Genomic DNA, 22,298 nt, shown 5'->3' with positions numbered 1-22,298 from the left:
TTGATATGGTTTGTATTTCTTTATCTTATAGCACACAGTCCTCTAAAGGCACTCTCTTTTTGACTTTGGTGGACTTAGAACTAAATATTACAGCTCACAGGATAGATGAGAAGAACAAAGCTCAGTGAGACCATTGCTTCCTGTGTTCTGAAGTTGAGCTATCATTCAGTGTTTATCATTTCCAGTGGATTATAAACTATACAATGGCAAGGACCTTGGCTGTCTTGTTCACCATATCATCTTCAGTACTTTGCACAGTGCCTGTAATTACATATTTCCAACATGTAATTGGTCAATCATTAACTAGATAACTGCCCATGCAATGTCCCTTCATTGGCTAGCTACACATAAGGGCTGGAAATCAAATTTGGGAGAACCTGGTTCTGCTGAGCCTTCAAGCATTCTGTTTTCTTTTTCTTTTTTTTTTCCTCTTTGCATCCCTCCTTCCTTACCTCCCTCCTTCCTAACTCCCTCCTTCCTATGCACTATCCCTCCATCTCTTCCTTCCTTCCTCCTTCCTTCCTTTTTTCATTCCTTCCTCGTCTTCCTCCTCACCCTTTCTCCATTTCTTTATCCTGAATTCCTCCTAATCTTTAGAGATATTTAGAGTTTTAAAAAATACATCTAGTGAATTTAAAAGGCATCCATACATTTTCAGAAAAATACTGTCCTCTGGGCTGTATAGAATTTTTCACCCAAAGTAAATTCTAATATCCAAATCTAGAACTAAAGTAGAGGTCCTTTACCCTTTAACTCCTAGATCACTGTAGAGCTGTTTTCTTTAGGGAGTAGGTGTATACTTGTGCATGCATTTTAGTGTGTGCATATGTGTGTGTGTGTGTGTGTGTGTGTGTGTGTATACATTATGTATATGAGTTTATGGGATGCCAGAGTGAGACTTGTGTCTGAGAACTGGGCTGGTCAGCTCTATAGAGCAGTGATTACCAAACACTGGTTTATGGGACCAATGACAAAAGAATTACCTAGTGTATTTGTCAATTATGGGGCCCCATCTCACACCCCTAGAATCCAACATTTCATGAGTTTAGGAATTTGTATTCTTAACAAGCAATCCTGGTAATTCTCTATACGCTGAAAGTAAGACTTGATGTTTAGTTGTTTTGTCCTGGATATTAACTAGGGAAAATCAGCCATAGGAGGAATTTACTGATGTAGGGAGCGGTGTTTGAAGTGAGAAATCAGTTTACAAAAAATTGTCAGGTGACAGATTTTTATAAACAAAAGACAAAGAGGAGTGAATTGTAAGTAGCTCAGAGGTCTAAGGCCATTTATTTGGGGACAAATGGTCATGCTTATCCAAATGACTGGCACCTGGGAGCATCACAGGACATTGCAGAGTAAGATAATTCACATCACTATAGATGACAGGTAGACATTTAAAATCTGAGCAGCTAAAAAAATATATTCATGTACCTCTCTCTCTTAAAAATAGGGGTCATTAAGAGGAGTGATGAATTAATTAGCATGTTGCATGCACTTTCCTGATTGTGTGTTGTAGTTCTCAACAAAATTCTTAAAGCATTTCTATTAAAAAATGGCCAAACTTTGAAGTTTTACATCAGCAAGTAATGTTTTAATTGTCTGGAAATTTTGCTTAGAATGAATAATCCAATCTAGCTTCTTCTTAATTCCTGGAATAGAAACTTTAAATGTTTACATTTGTTCATGATTCAAAGGGATAGATTTGATTTTAAACACTTGCTGTTAAGGATCTCTTGAAAATAACTTGCTGGTTTAATAAAACATACTGCATTCTAGAACTGAACTAAGATTTTTTGGCTTAAAACCAGTTATTGGGGTTTGTTTTTCATTAAAATTAATTTTCCCACTCTGTTATTTTAATGTTCCTTTTTGTTTTTTCAATGGCCGCATCCACAGCATATGAAAGTTCCTGGGCCAGGCTGTGACCTATGCTGCAGCTGCAACAACACCTGATCCTTTAACTCACTGCACTGGACCAGGGATCGAACCTGCACTGCACTGGGACCCAAGCCACTGCAGTGGAATTCTTAATCCTCTGCACCACTGTGGGAAATCCTAATGTTCCTTTTTAATTCTAAAAGGTGAAATCTTATAAATCCACAGCTTTCTGTGGGTTACACACAGCAGGCTGGACTGTTTGATTTGATTTAGTCCTTAGAGTATTTCACTAAGGCCATAGAGAAGTCATCCCTAATCTTTTCCAGACTCAAAATTTCTCATTTCTGAAGTAAGTGGAATTAGCTCAGCTATTGTCTGTCATATAGCTAATAATGGGTAGAATCTAGAATCAAGCCCAGATCTTATGAATATAAGTATAATACTCTACCCATTATGATGTTTTTTTTAAAAAGGCAAATATTCTCCAAATTAATTTGCCCTCTATTTATGAGGCTCATGATTTTATTTTTTGAAAGAGTGACCCTTGTTGGAATAAAAATTTCCCCAGCTCTGTCTGGACTCAAGGGTCCAGTTGTCATTATTTAGTTCTACTTTACAGATAAGTAAACAGTTGCTTAAATGAAAAAAATTCCCATTAAATTATAGTTTGCATACAGATAAGTGTACATTGGTGTGTCACTCGGTTGATATTCACAAACTGAAACAACCTTGCAATAAGCATCCAGGTCAAGAAGTACAGTATTTACCAACACCCCAGAAATTTCCCTCATGTTCATTTCCAATCAGTGTCCACACTCCACAGTTAACCACTATCATGATTTTTAGCACCATAGATCAGTTTTGTCTGTTTATGTGCTTTATATAAACATAATCATACAGGATCCATTCTTGTGTCTGTTTTCCTACTTTAATATTACACATGTGAGATTCATCCACATGACTCTTTGTATTTTTAGAATACTCATTTTCTTTGCTATCCAATGCTTCATTGTATGACCATATCACAATTTGTCTGTCAAGTGTTGATGAGTATCTGGAGGCTGGTACCACTAGAATACAATGATCATTCTAGTCCAGGCTTTTTGGTAACAAATTGTACACATTCCTTTTGGGGGTATAGTTATAAGTGGGATTGCTAGGTCCTCACCTATGAATGAATGTTTTCAGATTTAACAGATAAGGGTTAAAAGCTTTCCAAAATAATTGATATACCTACATGTCCCATTATAACCATATTGGGAGAAAGAGAGAAAGAGGACAATTATTTGGGTTAAGATAATTAGATCTCTCATAGAAGATTTGAACCCAGACACTGGTGGGTTGCAGGGATCCTAAAAGCAGATACAAAGAGGCAATGAGCCAAGTTCATGGAAGAACAGCTGCTTCCAAAGTCAAAGTGCTAGGGTTGCCCAGACTTCAGAACTTCTCTCCAAGTTCCTCTCCTAACAACTGTAGTGATGCTTCCTTTCCCATCTTGACATCCAGGAGATTGTGTCTTTACAGTGAAATCCAGCAGTTTTATTTACCTAGATTGCCTGTATTTTAATACTTTCAACTAATATATCCTTGGCGTTGAAACAATTGAAAATCATTTGTTGGGTGTTGGGCTTCTATATGGTCCCTAGTAACATTTTTGTAATAGAAAATTTAAAAAATAATTAGTTAATGTTATTCTGATAAATGTTATAACAAAGTAAGTAAAAAAGAACACTACAAACAAAATAAATAAGTGGTGACCTCTATCAGGGTGGACTTACTCTGGAAGTCTGCATCTCTCCCTTGCAGGAAACCCATCCTAAGCTCTGGAGGGACACTACTCATTATGTTTCTTTAAATGTTTCAAAGTTAGGGCATTTGAACTGAAATTTAGTGAAAGTTTATATTATTTTATTTTTAAATAATAATTTTTATTTTTATAATTCCTTCCCTGCAATTATTTATCTTTTGTGTGCTGCAATACCTGGATCCTCTTTATCCTGGGGAGTTTAGTAAAGATTTTAGAGAAGAGGAGACTTTGGGTTGAATCTTGAAGCATGAAGAGGGCTTTTTTTTTTTCCCAGTGGACAAAAGCAAATGGGCTGGGCCAGGCCACAAGGACAGCACGTGTCAAGGCACAAGGCAGAGCTGTGTGAAACAAATGCGATTGTTTGAAGACAGAAAATCATTTGATGCTAGAGCTGAGTGGACAGTGGATGGTTGTAGGTAGTGCTATAATTGATGAATAAGGAATCTGAGGAGGTGGCCAAGGGCCAGTCAGGGAGACCCATATATGTCATGATTAAGATCTTGTATTTATTATGTGAGTGAGGGGAGTTGGGGGAGTGTTGGCATGAAGGAGCGCTACACAGCTTTTGTAGCCAGAGACTTTCCCAGAGAAGAATGCTCCCAGTTCTAGAAATGCTCAGCTAGATCAGGAGTTTTTGCCGATTCTGTATCTGTAGCTTCAAGGAAGAGGAAACATGGCAAAGGCTAGGAAAGGAAACAACAATCTATATATTTAGAGATAAAAATAACACAATGGGTAAGAACATAACATAAATCAAGATATTGTACAAATGCACCTTTAGGAGTTTGGAATTAACATACACATACTACTAAATATAAAATAGATAATCAACAAGGACTTACTGTATAGCACAGAGAACTCTACTCAATATTCTATAATAACCTATATGGGAAAAAATCTGAAAAAGAATGGATGTATGCACATGTATAACTGAATCACTTTGCTGTGAACCTGAAACAGTGTTGTAAATCAACTATACTTCAGTAAAAAAAAATTAATTTAAAAAAAATTATTGAAAGCAGTTTCCAAGATGTCAAGGAGGAAGACTAGAAGGGCGCTGGAGACTAAGAAAGCAAATATTTGGACCAGCTACTATTTAAAGCATCCATTGCCATAGTGGGTCTCTATATGGAAAAGACAGGACAGACAGTTTAGCAGAAAGAGCAAGCAGTTGGAATTTCCCCAGGACTCTGCACACGTGCTTCTGTGAATGTACACACATTAAGACCTGCTTAGTGTAGGTCAGGGGCATGAGATCCAATGTGACAGGAAGGGCCCCTTCCCAAACTCCCACATCCTTATGAGCTATGGCTCCCCAGCCACTGATATCCCATGCTTCCATGAATTACAACATAACCTATAGATAGTCGGATCTGGGATTTCAGCTTGGCTGTGCACACCCATAACCCAGGTGTCTTGGTGGCAGTTACAGTCTCACCCATGCTCCATAATTCATATCTGGGCATGAGAAAAAATTTTAAATTGCATTTGGGACTAAGACTTCAGCAGCAGTAAGTTAAATCCTAGAAATAAGCATGTAATACTGTACATGTATTTCCATTAAGCTGTTGTGTCAGGCAGGAATCAATTAGGTGGTTGCCTCAAATGTGGCCACCAGTAGATTTCACCTATTACAGAGGAGCTTCTTCCTATGTTTGACAAAGCTGTGGCTCAGTTGAGTAAATAGACATGGAACTATGACATCACATCAAGGAGTGTTCTCACTCTGAGTGTTCCGTGCTTAGCATGAGGAAACATTCATTCAGTTTAATTGCTAATGAAGATCCTTTCAAATGGGCACCATTCACTGTCAACTTCCTGTATCTGGTGTCACCTGACGCCAGAAAGTTTGGGCAAAGGGAATCCAACAAATAAGAGACATTGCAGCCTTATTGTTTTTGCCTCTACCCTCACTTCCATAGTCTTATTACTGCATCAATACCCAGTGTATTTACTACATGTATTTTAACAACAACAAAAGAGATTGAGTCAGGAATAGGTGTGATTCAACTGAAGTTTACCTTGACTCAGTGAATCCAACATTTCTGGGCTTCTTGTAAAGTTGTTATAAACACACTGATTAAAGATATCCTATCCCACTTGTCAGGAGACCAACTTACTCCTTGTGGGCTGGGACATATAGACTTAATTTTTTTCTCCCCAGTGTCTTTCTCGAATCCTTTAATTCGTGCCAGTAATGGCTCCCCAAACACGTGGTCTGACACACTTCTACCAGGACAAGAAAACCAAGGACGGGACCAAGATATTAAATGTGATTAATATTTTTATCCATGGGTAGTATAGTCATTTTTATAATATTGATTCTTCCAATCCAAGAAAATGGTATGTCTTTCCATCTGTTTTGTGTCATCTTTGATATCACACATTATCACTCAGAGTACAGGTCTTAGGTCTCTTTAGGTAGGTTTACCCCTATGTATTTTGCTCTTTAGGTAGGTTTATTCCTAAGCCATGGTGAATGGGATTGTTTCCATAATTTCTCTTTCTGATCTTTCATTAGTTAGTGTATAGCAATACAGTCAAATTCTGTGTATTACTTTTGTGTCTTGTGACATTGCCAAATTCACTGATGAGCTCTAACAGTTTTCCAGTAGCATATTTAGGATGGATCATAGTATCATGTCTTCTGCAAATAATGATAGTTTTACTTCCTTTCCAAATTGGATTGCTTTTATTTCTTTTTCTTCTCTGATTGCTGTGCCTAGAACTTCCAAAAATATGTTGAATAGTGGTGGCGAGAGTGGACGTCCTTGTCTTGTTCCTGGTCTCAGTGGGAATTCTTTCAGCTTTTCACCATTGAGAATGATGTTAGCTCTGGGTTTGTCATATATGGCCTTTATTATGTTGAGGTAGTTTCCCTCTGTGCCCACTTTCTGAAGGGTTTTTATCAGAAATGGGTGTTGGATTTTGTCAAAGGCTTTTTCTGCATCTATTGAGAGGATCATATGGTTTTTATTCTTCAGTTTGTTAATGTGGTGTATCACACTGATTGATTTGAAGATATTGAAGAATCCTTGCATCCTTGGGATAAATCCCTCTTGATCATGATGTGGCTGCCAAGGGGGAGGGGGAGGGAGTGGGATGGATTTGGAATTTGGGGTTAATAGATGCAAAATATTGCCTTTGGAATGGATAAGCAAGGAGATCCTGTTGTATAGCACTGGGAACTGTATTTAGTCACTTATGATGGAGCATGATATTGTGAGAAAAAAGAATGTATACATGCATATGTAACTGGGTCACCTTTCTGTACAGTAGAAAATTGACAGAACACTATACACAGGCGATAATGGAAAAAATAAAAATCTTTATTAAAAAAAAGCTTATCTCTCAAGAAAGCTTGCTTTAGAGTTAGCTCAAGCCACATGCTTCCCAGGCATAGTTACATGGAAAGATTTATTCTAATGCATGGTTTTGAACAAGGCACTCATTGCCAGGGACTTGATGTCATGTCATAGATAGTCACCTCCTTGGCTTGCGTGTAGAACAAACTTAGTAATGACAACATTTGGAGCTGCCTGCTCACATAGAGAACATTTGTGCAGGCAAATTTTCTTAAGAGATGGATAATGTGAAGGAAATATAAATTTCTGGGAAACACCATTTAGAAGTCCCCAGGAAGAAGGATGCTCCTTCTTTTCCCAAACATTGCTGAATGACAACCCAAGTGAGTTCCAGGTCATCAAGTTCTGAAATTGTGTATTTATCAATCTTTCTTGAGATGTCCTTGTATCACAGACACCATTAACTCGGAGAGAAAAAGTGTTCCCTGCTAACAGGCAGCCACTCCCCTACACTTTTGGGAGCATATTGGAAAGAAGTGAACTTTCATTCATTTGACTTATTCCCTAGCTACTTAAGCACCGATTCTGCGTCAGAGCTCAATACCAAATGGAAGATTTAAAGTTCCCACTTGAATCTGTCATGAAGTAGGATCCCTACTTAGGCCAGTGAAGCCACAGGTCCTGGGTACTGGAGGAGGCAACATGTACAAGTTATTTCTTTATCAGGGACTGTGTTTTCAGGGAATCTTAAAGATGCTCTCCGCAGATTAGCAAGGTCTATGGTTTATAGGTCTGGCTGAGATCATTCAGAAAAAAAAATTATGGTTTGAGCTAAATGCGAAGGATCCTCAAAGATGTCATTCCTGCAACTGGTTTTAGCCATATAATTTTAGATAGGCACACTTAAAGGACATGTGGCTTATAATCAGCCTATTATACTCCAATAATAAAGGCTGAGAGGGCTCACAGAATGTTTTATGCTGAGACAAGAACAACTCTAACCTTAAGAATGATAGTAAATGTAACTGAAAAATGATACAAAAGAACTTATTTATAAAATAGAAGCAGACTCAAAGATTTTGAGACCAAACCTATGATTATCAAATGGGAAATGTGGGGAAGAGGAATAAATTAGGAGGTTGGGATTAGCAAATACACACTACAGATAAACTTGATAAGTAACAAGGACCTACTGAATAGCACAGGGAAATCTATTCAATACCATCTAATAACCTACATGGGAAGAGAATCTGAGAAAGAATGGATATATATAACAGATTCACTTTGCCCTACACCTGAAACTAACACAACATTGTAAGTTAACTGTGCTCCAATAGTTTTTTTTAAAAAAGTGTAATAGTAACAATGAGTTAAAATGTTTCTTTCTTTCTTTCTTTTTTTTTTTTTGTCTTTTCTAGGGCCGCACAAGTGGCATATTGAGGTTCCCAGGCTTGGGGTTGAATTGGAGCTGTAGCCGCCGGCCTACACCACAGCCACAGCAACGCAGGATCCAAGCCACGTCTGTGACCTACACCACAGCTCACAGCAATGCCGGATCCTTAACCCACTGAGTGAGGCCAGGGATCAAACCTGCAACCTCATGGTTCCCAGTCGGATTCATTAGCCACTGAGCCACGATGGGAACTCCTCAGATAGTTTCTTATATTTTATTAGAGTTGTGCCACACTTCCATCCTGTCTCTACATCCTTGAATGGATTTTATGGTTTACTTAACTGTAGTCAGAATTAGATGGGAATTAAGAGGAAGATGAGTTAAGGGACAAAAGAGTAGAGGAATGAGAGTGGAACTGGTGATCAGCATTTTATGAAAAGAAGCACTTTGTGTTTCAGAATGATAGTTTAAGGCTGCTCCAATTTCAACCATCAATCCACCTGACATCCTGTACTACAGGGCACAGCCTTTCAGTCAAACTGTAAGATAATGTCTCTGCTGGAGTAAGGAGAACAGTCAGTCCCCATGTGAAGAGGCTTTGACTGTCTCATAATCAGGAATATTTGGGATTAAATTATGTCACTGTATACATACCAATGAGCAAATAATCTTCCCAGAGAAAATGAAATCTATAACATGGGATAACTCCTCATCCCCAAATACTAAGATTATGCTAGGATTCTAGTGTATCCCAGTTAGACACATAACCAACACTGCGAATTATTGTTAATTCATTATTGTTAATGAATTTTACATGACACAATTAAAATTCTTCATAGGTGCTTCTTTTAAGGTACCCCTTTTAAAAGAACATTCACTATTCCTCAGCACTCCCCTCCCTTCCCCATATGTTAAGGACTCCAACACACCCTCTAGTGACATTCTAGTTCTGACTCCTCCACTTAACTAGCTATGTGACCCCAGATAGGTAAGTTGCCTATCCTCTCTGTTCCATCACCTGCGAAAGGGGTGTAATGAATAGATAGTACAGTATAGTACAGCCCCTTATCCTCCTTGTTTTGTATTACAAATGAATAAAGAGTTTAGGGAGGGTGGTTATCAAAACTGAGTTAGGAATTCCTGTTGGGGCTTAACAGTAACAAACCAACTATTATCCATGAGAATGCAGGTTCGATTCCTGGCCCTGCTCAATGGATTAAGGATCCAGCATTGCCCCGAGCTGTGGTGTAATTTGCCAATGTGGCTCAGAAATGGTATTGCTGTGGCTGCGGTATAAGTCAGCAGCTGCAGCTTCAATTAGACCCTAGCCTGGGAACTTCCATATGCCACAGGTATGGCGCTAAAAAGATAAAAAACAAAACAAACACAACAAAATCTGAGTTAATTTATATAGAGATATCACTCAATACCAGGCTCATCATAAGTGCTCAAAATGTTGATTATTACCATAACCAAAATCTTTTTCAAAATCTGAATTTCTATTTCCATCTCTTGCGAAAGTAATGGAAAAAAAGCAGGGGCAATGGAGTCAGAGATTTGGTTTGCCACTTACTAGATCCTGACCTTGGTTACTTAACTCTCAATCCCACCAACTGATTCAATTTCCTTGTCCATAAACTGTTCACATTAACAACAATATCTGCCATACAGTATGTGTTCAATAAATATTAGCTTTTGTCTTCCCTCCTGTTTGATTCACAGACCTCATAAGACAAAGCGATAATCCACATGAACTTATTATTGGGAAGGGACACTCTAAAAAACAGTGGGTGATATTGAAGGCTTCTAGCTCAGAAGTATTTAATGAAGGGTAAAACTTCAGATCTCTGTTTTGCTCCTGATAGCAAGAAAGAAGAGGGTGAAACAGCTGAGCAGTTAACTAAGGGTAACATAGCCAGCCCTGGAAGCTTTACTTTTGGGCCCAGAATTTAGATGTCTGCCACTTATTGTCTGTCCTCTTTGTGAAATGTGGCAAGGTAGCAGGAGGATATGGGAATATACAAGAGATCAGAGACACACTTCCTTTTTAGAAAGGGTTCCTAACCCATTAGAAGTAATACAGTTCTGTGTAACTTCCAGTCAGATCAAGATATATGTAGTGGCCAAGAGGAGAAGGAGAAGGAAGACGACCTGGTAGAGAGGACTGGGGAAGTCTAGTCAGAAGTCAAATGAGCCTCTACATTTGATGAGAGCATAAAAAGTATCGAAAGTACTATGACATTTTTCTTCAGTTTTTAAAATTATTTTTTAACTCCAAGAAGGAAACAGCAAATATTTAATTAGGAAACATAGTATTCCTCACAGCAAACAACTGTTAGACAATTATAAAATTTGTTTGTTGATGATGCTGATATAAATTACATATGGCACAAAGTACCATAACATTTAAAAAGAATTGTATTTTCTAATAAAAAGATAAACAACCACAAGCATAAATAACCAACTAATTAATGTGATCTTTTTGGGGAGTGACTCAAAATTAAGGAAACTAATTTTTGTAGAAAATGTTGCAACAAGGACATGAGGGAGCTTCTGGATCACTGATAATGGATTCCCAGGATTGAACTGGAACCGAAGCTATCTCCTTCATTGAGCTGAGAGATTCCTCCTCTGAATATCATTTTGAAGTGTCTGCCCTGGAGGGTATATCTATGAAGAAACAACACAATTATTAAATCCCAGGTGGATAGAGATATTAATTTTTACTCCAGTGATATAAGCCCTCACTGGGTAAAGGTTTATTGTTCTTAATACTCATTTGGTTTGGCTCTACTAAGCTGCATATCATAAGTACAAAAACCAAACATTTCCTATATTTTAGTCCCTTACATAAAATGCATAGACCTATATGGCATCCTTTGGGCACTTTATAAATGTTTGTTGGAATCTGAGGGGTTGAATTACACATAAAGCATTTGGCTTATGTTGTAAGAAATTATTCTGATCTAGTAATAGCCCTTAGTGCAAGGTGTATAACTTAGCCGTGCTAGCATGGGGTGGACTCCAAAAACTGGCAGCCTGAAAGATTAGGTGTAAATGAGACCACGGTAACATCTGAGAAGACCTGTTACTGGGCTGTGGAAAGTTGATTGGTTCCAGACCTTTTGTTCTTACCTTGCTTCTCACAGCCATTGGCTTCCATCTGCAAGTTCCACACAGCAAGCGTGCACGCAGCTGCATGGAGTCCTGGAATAAGCTTGACAGCTTTGGTCCATTTAGCCAAAAGAGCTGTGTGCTTAACTCAGTGTCCCAGGTGTCCCATGGCCCATTTGCCATTGGTTTCTAAGACACAGGTTCTGTAATGGAATAATAGTCAGACAAGCACAGGAAAGGGTACATTCATCAAGGCTAAGCCATGAGAGGGGGATGACTGAAAACTTTAGGAACGATGTACATTGGAAGAAAGTATTTACCCCCTAACATATCTTAAGGACCCTTCTTCCACAAATCACCTTGGTTCTTCACTTACTTTGAATTAGAGGTTTTAAATTCTATCAGGCTAAACACCCCTTTCTCTCTTTTTTTCGTAATGTTTATTTATAATGCCCCCTGTGGTATCCTGAAATTGAAATGTGTTAAATACCATAGCTGCACCTAGATTCATAAATGTTAATGTAATGTCCTACTTAAATGTAAAGTTAAAGAAAATTATAACAGAGGAGTTCCCATTGTTGCTCTGTGGGTTAGGAATTTAATTAGTATCCATAAGGATACAGGTTCAGTCCCGGGCCCTGCTCAATGTGTTAATACTCAGTGTTGCTGCAAGCTGTGGTATAGGATGCAGATGCAGCTTGGTTCCAGTGTTGCTGTGGCTGTGGCTGTGACCAGCAGCCGCAGCTCCAATTAGAGCCCGAGCCTGGGAATTTCCACATGCCGCAGGTTTGGCCCTGAAAATGACAAAAACAAACAAACAAATAAATAAAATTATAGGGGAAAAAATTACTAATGTGTTTGACTGTGTATAATATTTTGGGTGAAAGAGAACTGTAAGGTACACTTTTTCCTTTACAAATAATCAATGCCAAGATACATATGCAGACGGAACCTGGTGTTTATTCTTAACTACTCACATATTACAAGTGGTATTGTTATGGGTGATATGATTTTTCTTTAAAGGTGAACACCTCTTGGTAAATATGCAACAACATAAAACATATTCTTCTCTTGATTTTCAAGTTAGTTGTATTCTTAGAAAATTCAGCATGTGTTAAAGTCAAGCAAAAATATATTCTATATTTAAAATGGAGTTAGGGTGTTTGGCTAATTGAAAACAGATGTGACAATTTTTTCTGTACAACACAGTGATTCAGTTACACATGTACACACATCCATTCTCTTTCAGATTCTTTTCCCACATAGATTATCACAGAATATTGGGTAGAGTTCTTGGTGCTATACAACAGGTGTCCCTTGGCCACTCATCCCGTATACCTCAGTGCACATATGCCAACCCCAGGAATTTTCATCTTTGACCACATCTTCTCATACCAGTGGTGGTCCCTACCCTGCAACCTCACAGTCATTGTGATAACCATGTACTATCTCCAAAATGTTCAAAATGGGAAATTCCAATTTCCCCTGAAACTTTCTTTTGAGGGTAATTTTTTTCCTTAAAGAAATATGTTGCTGGTGCTGGTAATGGAAGTGAGAAGCAACTGATGAATTGAAAGGGATTATTCTCAGTCAGAAAAAAAAAATATAGTCCTATATAGGGAAAATCATTTATGTTTGGAGGTATCATTTAGATATATCTTGACCATAGTTTATGAAGGAAATTATGTGATCTGTTAACTTGAGAATGTAAGAGAGTCTTAGGACATAATTTTTAGGAATATCAAGAGTAACTTGTATTGTAAGTGATACTCTATGCATTTTTCTTGGGTCCCCAAATAGATGTGACTACCTGAGAATAGGGACTATCTGATTTCTCCATAGCTCCTAACATGCGTCTTTTCCCACATATATATTGCTTGTTAATATCCAAAATTTTCAGGTGCAAATATAGCTAACACACTTAATGATAAATAAATGGTTAAACTGAAAGTGACCTGCAGTGGCTAGGTGGATATTGGTTTCTCTTCCGCTTCTGTCTATGTGCTAATGTAAAAGTCAACTCTCCATCAAAAGTAAGTAGGTTAAAATCCCCCCTTCATCACTGTAATATTAGCCACACTTAGAGGCAGCTGGTAGAAAGTGCTCAAAGAGGGAAAGAAAGTTTGAAGCCATATTGTTGGAATGAGAATCCATTTCCTAGATGAAAGTTACTTGGCATTTGGTAGATAGTGCTGGAGGAAAGTGACTGCCTTTAATAGATTTAAAGTGAACTTGGAACCTTTGAAAATACAAAGATAGGAGTTCTCATTGTGGCTGAATGGGTTATGAACCTGACTAGTATCCAGGAGGATGCAGGTTCAATCCCTAGCTTCCCTCAGTGGGTTAAGGATCCAGTGTTGCCATGAGCTGTGGTGTACATCACAGATGTGGCTCAAATCCTACATTGCTGTGGCTGTGGTTTAGGCTAGCAGCTGCAGCTCCAATTCAACTCCAGTCTGGGAACCTCCATGTATCACAAGTGTGGCCCTATAAAGACCAAAAAAAAAAAAAAAAGAGAGAGAGAGAGAGGAAGGGAAAAAAAGAAAAGAAAATACAAATACTGTATGTCACTTATATGTAAATTCTAAAAATTAATGCAAATGAATGTATAAGCAAAACAGAAACCGACTCACAGACATGGAAAACAAACGTGTTGGTTACCAAAGGGGAGAGGGACAGGGGAGGATAAATATTAGGGGTATGGGACTAAAGCTACCAACTACTAGGTATAAAATAGATAAACCACAAGGATATATTGTATAGCACAGGAGATTATAACCATTATCTTGTAATAACTTATAATGGAGTATAATCTACAAAAATCCTGAATCACTATGCTGTACACTTAAAATTATTATAGTATTGTAAATCAACTATACTTCAACTAAAGAAAATACAAATAAATTTTAAAAAAAGAAAATGCAGATTGGTAATCTGGAGGCTTGGTGTGGCTAAGTGAGCATTGTCTTATAGAATATGTGAAGGCAGAACAGCATAAGGATGACACAAAAGAGGAGAAGCAGACTGGGATGCGAGAGAGGTCTGGCAGGGCCATTATCCCAGCTGCAGCCCTCAGTGAGTTCAGCTGGAGTTACAAAGCTGAGAGCCTAGAAATATGAAATCAGAATTCCATGTTGCAGCGTATGGCACAAACTGAGGTCAGTGCATGTCATTCTTGTTTCATGTAGAAAGTTAAATACTTCCTGAGTTAAAACATCCCTCTAGGTATTGCTATAGGAAAGGAAACAAACCTCATGTGCCTGGTCTTAGTATTGCAGACAAGATGATGCTATTCACATTGGGCTAACTCAGGCAGAGTACACCCCTTTATTCAATGCTTCTTTTATAAAGTTCTTTTTGTCTAGGTGGACTATTTGTTACACCACTTTTAAAGGAAGCAGAAAAATCATATTTTCTCCAAAATCATTCAGTAGGTCAATACCAAGTGGTAAAATTGTCTGTGAACTCTATGTAAGTTTCACAAGAGAAGAAGCTGTTAAAAGTAATTTTTCAAGTCTCATAGCATATAATAAAAATAGTCCAGTAGACTATTCAATTAAATATTTGATAATTATAATAAAAACAATAAAAGAAGGAAATAATTAAACTGTGCTCTTGGACACCATCATTCTAAAATTTTCAGGCACTCTAGATTTCAAATAGTTTGTCTCCAGGGTCCTCATAAGCATGTTTCTTGGTTATGAGTCTTCAGTTTCCATTTAAGATAATGACATCATTTCAAAATTCAAAGTGGGAAAACCACACAATGTTTTGAATTTATAAACCACATAATCAGACTAACTCAAGAAAAAAAAAACAACATGTTATTATTGAGGAAATTACTGTCCCAAAAAAGTCTCTTTAAATGTTCTTGGGTCCATGATTTTCTGTATTTTTTCATGTATTGCACAAATACAATGGTTACGGTTTTATTCTTTTCCTTTGGTAAAAGGAATAGAGTATGACGAAGTGTTAATCTCCCATGTGGTTCTACGATTTTTGGATCATTTTTTCTTGTAAAATGTGGCAAAGCTTTGTAAAGTCAGTGGTAGGCCAATACAGAACACGGGGAAGTTTTAGTAGAAGTGTTCAATGGGTACTGTTTAGTGAGCTAGCCTCTGCAGCCAAAGAAGAAAGCAACCACACACATTAGAGGCAGCATGCTCTTCTTAGCTTCTCTGAGCAAAAATATTTATTTAAAAGCTGTGAAAGATCCTGTGTCTGGTTATTTCCTTTTGTATTTGGTTCCATATAGTGATAAATATGAGTGTCTCCAGGGAAGGGGCCCTGTTATGGATACATTGAGACCCTGTACAGCACGGTGCAGAGTGCTTGGTGCGGGAAACCTGTGCTGAATTCCACTGAGTTGAAGGAGAGCAGCAAGTTATTGCCCTTTCAAAATATCTATGGTTGTGTGAACTTAAATCTTCCGTGTCATTGAGGAGGTTTGTCCAAGATGGGTGATGTTTCTGAAACCCAAGATTTTCTCTGGAGTTTGGAATAGAGTCACTGACTGGTTTATCACCTCTGTGCATACACTAATTTGGGGGACATTGTGGGAAATGTACGGGTTCTGAAAGGATAGTTAACTTACTACGTTCTGATGTTAAAGGTGCAATGGAGTTTAGGCTGTAGTTGTGATTGGCCTGCAGCCCAGTGGCTCTTTAAAGAAAGAAAACAGTGAACTTGGTATAGTAAAGAATTCCAGAATGTTAGCAACTGTCAGAGATGGATGCACATTTTAGCACTTAGCCATGTGACTCTAAAAAACACAGGTATGTTATATATCAGTTAGGAATTTTGATGTTGCACACAAAAGGAGTCCAACTAAATTGGCTTAAATCTCAGGGAATTTACTGCCTCAAGTACCTTATAAGTCCTTGGGGTAGACTAGAGGCTTAAATCATACACTCAGATGCAGTTTCTCTGAATATCTGTCTTTTCTTTCTCTATGTGATGCATTCATCTTGAATTGGCTTCCCTTATGGTGTAAAAATGCAGGAACCCCAGCCTAATATCTTAATATTATCAAGTCCAGTGGAAGAAAAGAAATTCCTCTTTCCCAGAAATCTGGACATACATTTCCTTGAATCTCATAGGCTCTGGCTGGAATACTTTCTCATCCTTGAACCCATCACTATGTCCAAACACACTGAATTATAAGTCTCCTCTCCCCCCAATTTGTATTTTAAAGACCTACCTCCCAGGACCTTAGAATGTGACTGTATTTGGAGATAGGGCCCTTAAAAGGGTAATTATGATAATATGGGATCCTTGGAATGGGCCCTCATCCAATATGACTAGTATCTTTATAAGAGGAAATGAGGACAGATATAGGGGAGCACCAAGGAAAAAAACATGTGAGAACATAGCAAGAAGGCCACCTGCAGGCTGAGGAAAGAGGCCACAGAAGAAACTGAACTTGCTGACACCTTGATCTTGGACTTAGAGCCTCCATAACTGCAGGGAATACATTTCTCCTGTGTAAGCCATCCCGTCTGTGGTATTTTGTTATGGAAACCCTAGCAAACTAACATAAGGAAACAGAATATATTGGTATGAGCCAATCAGGGCCTAGGCCTAGAAATGGGGGTGTGATCAACCTCTTTCAACTTTATGATTGAGAATGAAAAAGAGCAATTTCCCAAAGGAAGTTCCAGTTTCTGTCTCTAGATGGAGGAAGGCAATGAATCCTGAGTAGTCAAAATCAGATGCTCCTTATTTATCAGGATGTAGCATCAAGAAGAGGGTTAAATAAGACAACAGACATAGCGCAAGGTCTGCCTTATGGTATATATTTAATAAATATCCATTACCCTGTCCTTTCATTTTTGCTTTCCCTTCTATTAGGGCTACTTCTATTTAATCTCTATAATTTCACTGAATCGGTTTTATAAGACACCACAACTTTCCAGTTCCTGAGCACAAAGATCCTGATTTTCCTTTATCTCTGCACGCTCTTTTGGCCCCTCAAGGAAGGAAGTCTTATAGTTTTATTAGGATTTGCTTCGCTTCTTTCTGGTGTGTCAGAAGTTTCTAGACAATGAAACTGGTAATATTAAGGAAGTACATTAAATCTCTCTCTACCATAGAGGAGGATTATCATACCATTGAAAATTAACTGAAACCTACAGGGATGCCTAGTCAACGGGGCAAATGGAATAAGTAGAAAGTGAGATCTTAAGTTTCTTAAGGTGCCAGGTAGGCAGTGTGATTGTTCTGTAATTAAATAAGCATCAACACAAGGAGAAAAATTACCTTTCTAATATTATATGACAAGATAGAGTTAGGAAACATAAGATTGGGTTCAGTAGATTCAAGTCCTGATTCTGCCACCAAACTGAATGGTCTTGGTTGAGGGTCAGCCTTGACCTTCAGTATCTTCACCTGCTACCTGTCCCACTGTGTATTCTAGATGGTTTCCTGTTGCCCCTGAAGTCCACTCCTTACTCTCTATACTTTGGTTTCTTCCTGGGAAGGCAGACCTGCTTGGACTTCTGGCTTCTGGTTAGGCACAGCTGATAGGGAATAGCAGCAGCAAAGCAGAGGGAGGGAGGAGAGGAAACTTAGTGTGCTGAGTCCCATGGCCTCTTCTCTTCATCATCAATTTAAAGCTACAAGCCTTGTCAGACACCCTTCCTTCAGAATCCTCTCTGCCTCTGGTTTCCTGTGACTGCTTCCACCCCCTCTTCCTTCATACCAAGCGTTGGGAAGAAAACCCAGTATTCCTAGCCCTGGGACACTGCACTGTTTTCTATGGCATCCCTCTATCCAGCTCACACCCTTACAAATGGTTTATTAATCTATCCTTAAAATACTCAATTTCAGCATTTCATCCCTTTCCTTCAGAGACAATGACCCTGAAACATGGTGGTTGATGACTATTTTCATAACATGTCACAACTACAAAAACTCTTCAAGATAATCTGCTTATCTCATGATATTTTCATTTTTAATATATGTAATGATTAAGTACATGGGCTCCGTAGTTTCTAAAAATATGACTCAGGCAAGGTTCATAAACCTTCTGTGCCTCAAATCCCTTTATCTCTAAAGTATAGATGATGATAATGTCTAGCCTATAGGTCTATTGTGTTTTTTAAGATAAAGTAAAATGTTTAGTGAATATAAGGCACTCAGCAAAATTTCTGGCTCATATTAAGTGTTCAGAAAATGTTACCTGTTGCTGGTACAATGTTTGTCTATTTATACAGCTTGTATACTGCCATATTGCTGGATTCTCTAGAAACAAATGGTGAGACAGAGTTTGGGGTGCAAGGTGTTTAATAGGGATCAATATCTATGAAGGGAAGAGGGAGAAAACCAGCCTGGTCAGAGAACAAAATTGACCTTCAAGGCAGGCTGACAAATCTTCAGTCCATCCATTGGCAGACTCTCAAGGGAATATTGCCCATCTGGTGCTCTTGAGCCATAATGGACTAGCCTTTATTTTTTTTTCCTTTCTTTTAAATTTATTTGTTTATTTGTTTATTTGTTTATTTATTTATTTATTTATTTATTTACTTTTGTGGACCACACTTATAGCATAGGGAGGTTCCCAGGCTAGGAGTCAAATTGGAGCTGCAGCTGCCAGCCTATACCACAGCCACAGCCACAGCATTGCGGGATCCGAGCTCACGTCAACACAAGATCCTTAACCCACTGAATGAGGCCAGGGATGTAACCCACATCCTTATGGATACTAGTTGGGTTCCTAAACCACTGAGCCACAAGGGAACTCTTGGCTCAACCCTTTATGCCCTTGCTTCCTTCAGTTTCTTGATGTTGGCTGCACAAGGAAGGGCATCTTAGCTCAGGTGACTCTTTGCAACTGAAGCCAGTCCAAAGGAGCTGATGGCTGGAGGCTGTCTGCTGGTGGCCACAGAGCCAGGCAGAAAGCCCATCCTTGAAGGGACACTGAGCCATGACACTTGATGTCTACATAGTGCCATTTAGATCAACTTCTCCATGGACATTCATTGAGCTACTACTCCAGGGTTCCCGTGGCCTGCCTCCCAAGGGAAATTAGAGGAAGGGAATGTGTGGGATGAACTGCAGCCTAGGCTGCTGCTGTTGACCTCAGAACTACAACTGGAACTCATTTATCTCCTCTACTATGTGGTCTATATTACTCTTACCTCTTTCTCTATTTACCTGTTAATGTGACCCAACTATCATGTACTGGGGGCCTATACCTCTGGTCACTATACCCTTCATTGCTTCAGATTGCTGTACTTGCCTATCTACAATAAATTTAGACAATGGAGTACTAAGTAGATCACCTACGTCCCATGAATATTCCTCTCTGGCCCCATGTGTAACAACTGTACCATCTCCTGCCAGAATGGTGTCTTTTTCCTCACCATCTAATTCCTGAATACGAGTCCTACATGTCTAGGTGGCAGCTATATCTGATAATTTAGTGGTACTTTCTCTGTCTCTTGTAAGCAAAATATACCCTATACTTTAGAGCAGAATCTCTATCCATGCAGAACCCTGATTTCTGAGGTTAGGAAGTACAGTGATCCCTAGTGTTTAATTGAGAATGATGGTAAGTGGAGTCATTACTACTTCCACCCCTGGGTTCCTGAACACATGTATTTTCCCCATTGAAGACACTTATAATTTATATGCTTTACCCTAAAGAATGGCTCTCCATCATCTCACATTGTTGTATGGGAGTTGGCACACTATCTGAGCCTTTAGCACCCCATTCTAATGCTCTATCAGGCATTCTTGGGATTGTGGTACATGACAGGACCAGTGGGTCCCACAGGCATGAGACAACTTCTGTACCTCCTTTGCTATAAAATTAGTCACTTAGCCTTATGTAATATTTCTGGGATTCCATATTGGTGGATCAAGTAGTCCATACTTAGGAGTGTTTCTCTTAGGCTCTCTGGGCAGGAAAGGCAAACCTATATATGAAATAAGTATCTCTTCTGATGAGAAAGAACCACTGGCCCCTCTAGGATGAAAGGACTCAATGTATGCGGTTTGCCACCAAGTGGCCAGTTGATGTTCTAGAGAAATGGCACCATATTGGGGGCTCAGCACTGGATTCTTTTGCTGGCACATTGGATAATTAGTTGCAGCAATAGTGAAATTATACTAAATAAGTGGGTTCCATGCTGTCCATGCATAGCCTCCATCTCTGTCATTTTGGTCATTTAGTTCATGTCTGATTTTACCTACACTTTAGTGGGCAGTAACAGGGACTGGCTGCTATTAACTGGCTAAATAGTTATGTCTGATGGGTATTAACAAACACACATAAAACATCTTCACCATTCAAACCCACTGCCACATGTCTATTTACATGACTGAATCCATATCCCTTCCAGTCTTTTCCCATCCAGAACCCTGACAGCTGTCTGGGATTTTAATTACTACCTATGAGTCCATATTTATTTTAAGCTTGGGTCTCTTCTCTTTCCAACAAAGAAATAGAATGACTAGGTGTGATGCCCAAAGCTCCTCCCATTGGAAGGGTTTTCTTTCATTTAAGGCTACCCTTGAAGGTGGTGCAGCTGTACCCACATACAAAGCCAGCTCATCTAAACCAAACTCAGGCTTTTCCCTCCTCCTTCAGCTGATCATAAGGGATCTCTCTCACACACATATGTGTGAGCTCTTGATGCATGCCGGGGGCTATTTTTCAGAAGGTATATACTATTCCATTGCCATAGTCTGGCTCCAGAGGTCCAGGTACTTGTACCCTGAATCTCTCACATATTTCACAAGACATCTTTTCCCACAAATGATACCTGTAATACCACAGGTTCTTCCAATTTGTATGTCCCATTCCCAGGGTCAGGATTCTAGTTTTTCCCAAGGAAGGCCTTGACCTTGCTTTAACCTATCTGCTTTGGTTGGACATTTAATAACATTTAAGTTTTAGCCTCTGATGGGGCCTGGTCCTCAACTCTCTCTGTTATTCCTCTGTCTCTAGAGATCCCCTGCATTTTACACTTGGTCTTCAGTTTCTTGTTACCCACACTCAAGTGTTCATTACCTTTCTGTAGCACACTCTTTTTTGCAAAATTCCTAAATAGCATTATGCCGATAGTTCTTATCAGATGGAACTTCCTCCATGTCTCAAGTGCCTGATACATTGCACCTCTAGTGGTTCCCTCTTACTGGTTCACCATCCTGGTTCACGTCCACTGAAAGCTTTAACAATTGGAGGACTGCCAGCCTGTGCCAGAAGCTGCCTGTTCACTCATGATGGTGTCCTTCCTGGTTGGCTGAGAGGGATCTGATCCATCTCCAAAATCCTATCTTAGCATTGTTTCCTCAGATCATCCCCTGTAATAACTCCCATATTGGGCTCTTTGGATTCAGACCCTCAGCTGAGATGGAGGTTAGGACATAAGATATTTATTATGGCTCAATACCTGTGGCGGAAAAGGACTGGGCAGCAGGACTGGGCAGGAAAGAACCTTAGTTGCAGTGCAGATCTGACAAACCTCAATCAACTAGCAAGAAGAGAAAATTGCACACCAGTCTGTCCCACATTAAGGGACCTCGATTCCTCTGCCATGCTCAGTCACCTGACAAGGGCTGTCTTGGGAAAGGCATGACCTTGGGCAAGATGGTTCTCTATAGCTCAGGCAAGCCCTGAAGGAACCATAGATGGAAACTCTTGTCAGGATAGCTGGGTAGCCAGTCTCTCCTTGAAGGGGAAATGAGACAGTCCATCTCCAGCCTACCACATATATTACTGTTTTAAGATTTGTCATCATGTTAAACAGTATCAGGCAAAGGCCACTTTCTCATGAGTAGAGTAACATCATCA

This window comes from Phacochoerus africanus, chromosome 2, assembly GCF_016906955.1.
Source record: "Phacochoerus africanus isolate WHEZ1 chromosome 2, ROS_Pafr_v1, whole genome shotgun sequence".
Taxonomy (NCBI): domain Eukaryota; kingdom Metazoa; phylum Chordata; class Mammalia; order Artiodactyla; family Suidae; genus Phacochoerus; species Phacochoerus africanus.
This window is presented reverse-complemented; position numbering follows the sequence as displayed.